We start from the raw sequence: 6615 nt of genomic DNA, 5'->3' as shown, positions 1-6615 counted from the left end.
CAGTGGATGAAAAGCTGGATATGAGTCAACAGTGTGCTCTTGTTGCCAAGAAGGCCAATGACATTTTGGGCTGTATAAGTAACAGCATTCGAGGGACGTGATCATTCCCCTCTGTTCGGCATTGATGAGGCCTCATCTGGAGTACTGTGTCCAGTTTTGGGCCCCACACTACAAGAAGGATGTGGAAAAATTGGAAAGAGTCCAGCGGAGGGCAACAAAAATGATTAGGGGGCTGGAGCACATGATTTATGAGGAGAGGCTGAGGGCTGGGATTATTTAGTCTGCAGAAGAGAAGAATGAGGGGGGATTTGATAGCTGCTTTCAACTACCTGAAAGGGGGTTCCAAAGAGGATGGATCTAGACTGTTCTCAGTGGTATCAGATGAAAAAACAAGGAGTAGTGGTCTCAAGTTGCAATGGTGGAGGTCTAGGTTGGATATTAGGAAAAACTTTTTCACTAGGAGGGTGGTGAAGCGCTGCATGGGTTACCTGAGGAGGTGGTGGAATCTCCTTTCTTAGAGGTTTTTAAGGTCAGGCTTGACAAAACCCTGTCTGGGATGATTTAGTTGGGGTTTAGGTCTTGCTTTGAGCAGGGGGTTGGACTAGATGACCTCCTGAGGTCCCTTCCAACCCTGATATTCTATTATTCTATGAATGCTTGTATGCGATTAAGAATATCCTGCTCTGTTTCTCCAGGGATCCTCTTCATTTTGTTCATGCCTTCCCTACAGTAATACACCCTAAACAACTCTTTTGCCACCTGCCCTAGGATTAGAAATGTATTTGCCAACCCTGCCACATTGATACCCAATGTGCCCCATCCCAATAGGATGTGCCATATGGCCACCTGATCCTCTCGAGTTAAACCTCCAGCTCCATGCTCACTTGCACAAGCCACAGCACAAGCTGATCCCAGTCATCCTGGGGTATTTTCCCCAGCTGGTTCAACAAAGCCTTATGGTACTTTAAGGGAAAGGGGTGAATCTCCACCTGTACTACTATTTGTGGGGCTTGGCCCTGTCCTCAACCACCTTTAGGGTCTACTATGCCCACCCCCTGAAGCTTCTGCTTGTCTTGCAGGAATTGTAACTGTGGATCGCTGACTTGCAACGTCTACTGGTTGTGAATTCAATATAGTCTCAGGGTAAGGGGGAGGGGATACTTCTTTAAATGCCATCAGTGGGACAGACGGCTTAGGGCCCCCTCGCCCACCACTCCCATACTTAAATTGCTTACATAGCGACAATCTATGCTCTAAATCTGACATTCTCCCCTCCAGTTCATTCCTCTCTTTCTGAATTCCTTGCAGGACTTTTCTGCCCATGCAGTGTCCCATGTCTTTAAATCTGCCATCTCTACTGCAAGTACAGATTTTTCTCTTAGAATTCTTTGCTGATCCACTATCTCCTCCAGAGACTTAATATGCTGGAGGAGCTCAACCTCCCGGTTTACCAGTGCACTATCCTAGTGCATAATCTTGGTGACACCATCACTTTTTTTTTAATATTCCTTTCATAGAATCATAGAATCATAGAATATCAGGGTTGGAAGGGAGCCCAGAAGGTCATCTAGTCCAACCCCCTGCTCAAAGCGGACCAATTCCCATTTAAATCATCCCGGCCAGGGCTTTGTCAAGCCTGACCTTAAAAACCTCTAAGGAAGGAGATTCTACCACCTCCCTAGGTAACGCATTCCAGTGTTTCACCACCCTCATAGTGAAAAAGTTTTTCCTAATATCCAATCTAAACCTCCCCCACTGCAACTTGAAACCATTACTCCTTGTTCTGTCATTAGCTACCACCGAGAACAGGCTAGAGTCATCCTCTTTGGAACCCCCTTTCAGGTAGTTGAAAGCAGCTATCAAATCCCCCACATTCTTCTCTTCTGCAGACTAAACAATCCCAGCTCCCTCAGCCTCTCCTCATAAGTCATGTGTTCTAGACCCCTAATCATTTTTGTTGCCCTTCGCTGGACTCTCTCCAATTTATCCACATCCTTCTTGTAGTGTGGGGCCCAAAACTGGACACAGTACTGCAGATGAGGCCTCACCAATGTCGAATAGAGGGGAAGGATCACGTCCCTCGATCTGCTCGCTATGCCCCTACTTATACATCCCAAAATGCCATTGGCCTTCTTGGCAACAAGGGCACACTGCTGACTCATATCCAGCTTCTCGTCCACTGTCACCCCTAGGTCCTTTTCTGCAGAACTGCTGCCTAGCCATTCGGCCCCTAGTCTGTAGCAGTGCATTGGATTCTTCTGTCCTAAGTGCAGGACCCTGCACTTATCCTTATTGAACCTCATCAGATTTCTTTTGGCCCAATCCTCCAATTTGTCTAGGTCCTTCTGTATCCTATCCCTGCCCTCCAGCGTATCTACCACTCCTCCCAGTTTAGAATCATCCGCAAATTTGCTGAGAGTGCAATCTACACCATCCTCCAGATCATTTATGAAGATATTGAACAAAACTGGCCCCAGGACCGACCCCTGGGGCACTCCACTTGACACCGGCTGCCAACTAGACATGGAGCCATTGATCACTACCCGTTGAGCCCGACAATCTAGCCAGCTTTCTACCCACCTTATAGTGCATTCATCCAGCCCATACTTCCTTAACTTGCTGACAAGAATACTGTGGGAGACTGTGTCAAAAGCTTTGCTAAAGTCAAGAAACAATACATCCACTGCTTTCCCTTCATCCACAGAACCAGTAATCTCATCATAAAAGGCAATTAGATTAGTCAGGCATGACCTTCCCTTGGTGAATCCATGCTGGCTGTTCCTGATCACTTTCCTCTCATGCAAGTGCTTCAGGATTGATTCTTTGAGGACCTGCTCCATGATTTTTCCAGGGACTGAGGTGAGGCTGACTGGCCTGTAGTTCCCAGGATCCTCCTTCTTCCCTTTTTTAAAGATTGGCTTTGCCTTGGAGTCCCCTAACACCTTGCCCACCTCCTTCTCAATCTCATTCCATTTTGACCCCTGTACCTGGTATGGGCCCTGATTCCTCCATATCTACCCATTTAAAAAATCCGTTACCCCAGCTTGTGAGAACCTGCAACTCTCTTCATGAGAGCCTGCCATACCCACATCAAACAGCTGCACGGACAGTTAACGCAGGGGACTTACCTGGCTGCTACTGTATTACTTACCCATCCAGCGAAATGTATCAGTCACGGCACCAAGATGTTGGCCGGGGTCCCGCTCCCTCCTCCCTTTTAGTTCCCAGACAGTTTGTCAGAAAATAAAGTCCAGAATCCAGTTTGCAGGCAATTTGGTGGGTTTATTGGGGCTAAACAAGCAAGCATATTCTGAAGCTGTCAAGGTTCCTCCCCCACTCTGAACTCTAGGGTACAGATGTGGGGACCTGCATGAAAAACCTCCTAAGCTTATCTTTACCAGCTTAGGTCAAAACTTCCCCAAGGTACAAAATATTACACCCGTTATCCTTGGACTGGCCGCTACCACCACCAAACTAATACTGGTTACTGGGGAAGAGCTGTTTGGACGCGTCCTTCCCCCCAAAATACTTCCCAAAACCTTGCACCCCACTTCCTGGACAAGGTTTGGTAAAAAGCCTCACCAATTTGCCTAGGTGACTACAGACCCAGACCCTTGGATCTTAAGAACAATGAACAATCCTCCCAACACTTGCACCCCCCCTTTCCTGGGAAATGTTGGATAAAAAGCCTCACCAATTTGCATAGGTGACTACAGACCCAAACCCTTGGATTTGAGAACAATGAAAAAGCATTCAGTGTTTTACAAGAAGACTTTTAATAAAAAAATAGAAGTAAATAGAAATAAAGAAATCCCCCCTGTAAAATCAGGATGGTAGATATCTTACAGGGTAATTAGATTCAAAAACATAGAGAACCCCTCTAGGCAAAACCTTAAGTTACAAAAAAGATACACAGACAGAAATAGTTATTCTGTTCAGCACAATTCTTTTCTCAGCCATTTAAAGAAATCATAATCTAACACGTACCTAGCTAGATTACTTACTAAAAGTTCTAAGGCTCCATTCCTGGTCTATCCCTGGCAGAAACCAGCATACAGACAGACACACAGACCCTTTGTTTCTCTCCCTCCTCCCAGCTTTTGAAAGTATCTTGTCTCCTCATTGGTCATTTTGGTCAGGTGCCAGCGAGGTTACCTTTAGCTTCTTAACCCTTTACAGGTGAGAGGAGCTTTCCCCTGGCCAGGAGGGATTTCAAAGGGGTTTACCCTTCCCTTTATATTTATGACAGAAGCCCTTCACACCAGCTGGGCTATTTTATATGCTGATAGAGTATTCCTCTTCCCCTCCCACAACTACAGTTTTATACGCTGATATAACTGCCTTCTTCTCCTCCTAACCCCTAGCTTTGAACACCGAAGGAGCTTCCTCTTCTGCCTCCTCTTCTTGGCAAACTTAATTATACTTGTAGTGCCCCTCCCCTGGTACCACCCCTTCCAATATATGGTCATGTTCCGTTCTAGGGGTCCTGAGTCTGGAGTCGATAAGACCACCTCTTTTATACCTGATGGGAGGGTAAGGAGCGGGGTTTCTTTTGATCATGGTTACTTTTTTTGCAGACTCTCAGTCTTCTCCTTACACCCTCCCGTCTCCTCCAGCTACTTGGTAACCATTGCAACCCCTTGCTCGATTAGCCGCTTATCTTCAAGGCTACCAACTGTGAGGAAGGAGTGTGGGTACAGCCTTGTGCTTTCACTTATATTCTTTTACTTGCTTATTTAGCCTGTTTAAACTAAAAGCAAGGCCAGACGCAAGATTATTATTGTTTTGTTTTACCCTATTTACTTCACATTCTTCTAACACAATCCATGGGGCAGAGCTAGTCACTGTGGAATATAGGGTGTTAGGGTATCCTTTTATGTGGCAACAAATGTTGTATAAGACTTTGACTTTTTCTGCCTCAAAATTCTAAGTAAGGGTTCAGACAATGGAGTTCTGATAGTATTGCTTATAATATGGTAGAACCTAAGAGCCCCTCTCATAGACATGGACCCCATTTTGCTATGCACAGAACAAAGGGTATACAATCTAAATGCAAGGGAAAAGGCAACAGGTGGATACACACAGATGGGGGAGCACAAGGGAAATATGAGACAATATTGGACAGTATGAGAAGCGACAACCTCAGAACACCAGCTGCCTGACTACTGTCAATTTTTGTATGCTTTGTGGCAAATGGGAGTTTTAAAGTTTTCTTTCATGTTTCATAGGTATGATTATTCAGTGTGATCCTTAATTCACTTTTCAGCCAAGCTCATTTGCTGTGAAGAATAAGCTCACAGGGCAGGCAGTCTGTGACCTTTTCAGGACTTGTTCAGAGTTTATAGCTCTGGCATACAATTGGCGGCTGCTTTATAAAGGATGGTGATTGAGCCGTATATCCCTTGGTTTTGCAACTTATGTCACAGGGTTCATATCATGTGAATGCAGCCATTTTTAGTTAATTTATTTATGAAGTGTCTAATGTCACATCCTGTCATGAGCCTGCTGGCATTTATTTATTCTGAAAGGCAGGGGTGCATATATTAATTATTGGCTCCCTCCATTCCCCAAGCATTGTGTTTTGTGTGAATATTTCAGTTTTGAGGATAATGTGACTTGAAATTCCATGCCTCGCTTTTGCTGTCCACCCTCCCAGCCCCGACCCTTACATAAGATGACAAATATGTAGTCTTCTCTTGCTGTAAGATGCCTGGCTTATCATATTTACTTCTTCGTCACTACAAATATTGAAATTCCACTTGGCACATACTGAGGTTATGAAAGGTTAAAATAAACATGCATATTCGCATCATAGTATATAAGGCTCATAAGAAGACATTTCTTTTATTGTGCCGTGTAAAATTCCAGAAACAATTATGGATAATAACCGAATGTCACTAATTGCTTGACGATATTGGATGCTCAGAGGCAGAAGTGGAAGAGAGACTGCTCCCCACTCAGTGCCTAAGTGGAAACAAAACAGACAAGGAACCCCTGAGTGTATCAAGAGGATCAGCAATCCCTGGGAGGTTCATCCCTGATGATAAAGTCATTGAAGAGGCAGATTCATCTAGCAGTTATCACTCACTCATTAACTCCCTCTGGTCTAGCATGCTGAGAGTCCTGCCAATGTATTTAGTATGGCCAACATTATATGGGCTGAAGAGGCCTTTGATTAGCCGGGAGTTGAGGTATGCTGAGATTGATTGATGAATTGATTGATTGGCTTCTGGCATTTGAGAGGATATTTGTACCTTCAGAATCTTGTTTGCAAATATTTCAAGGTAAATATTAATGATACTTTAACGCAAGGAAAGACTGTCTAATTAATAAAGTAGTTCCTATAAGCTCTGCTGCAGATTAGGGCTTGTCAGAGTGTCTACAATAGTTTAAGCAATACAGTCCAAAAATCTGTTATGCTTCTAGAATATCCCAAGACTATTAGTATATTTAGAATGGCTAGTTAGTCCCACAGTAAGGTCCTTAATATTTAAAATATTTTTAGTGTCTCATTCATTAGCCACTATCCCTGTATTCAGATCTTTAGCTACATGATGTGGCTGTGTAGAACGGTATAGAGAAGGAGCCTCATCCTTTTCTGCACTCTGCATAAGA

Source organism: Lepidochelys olivacea (assembly GCF_965140295.1).
Source record: "Lepidochelys olivacea isolate rLepOli2 genome assembly, chromosome: 4".
Lineage (NCBI taxonomy): Eukaryota > Metazoa > Chordata > Testudines > Cheloniidae > Lepidochelys > Lepidochelys olivacea.
This window is presented reverse-complemented; position numbering follows the sequence as displayed.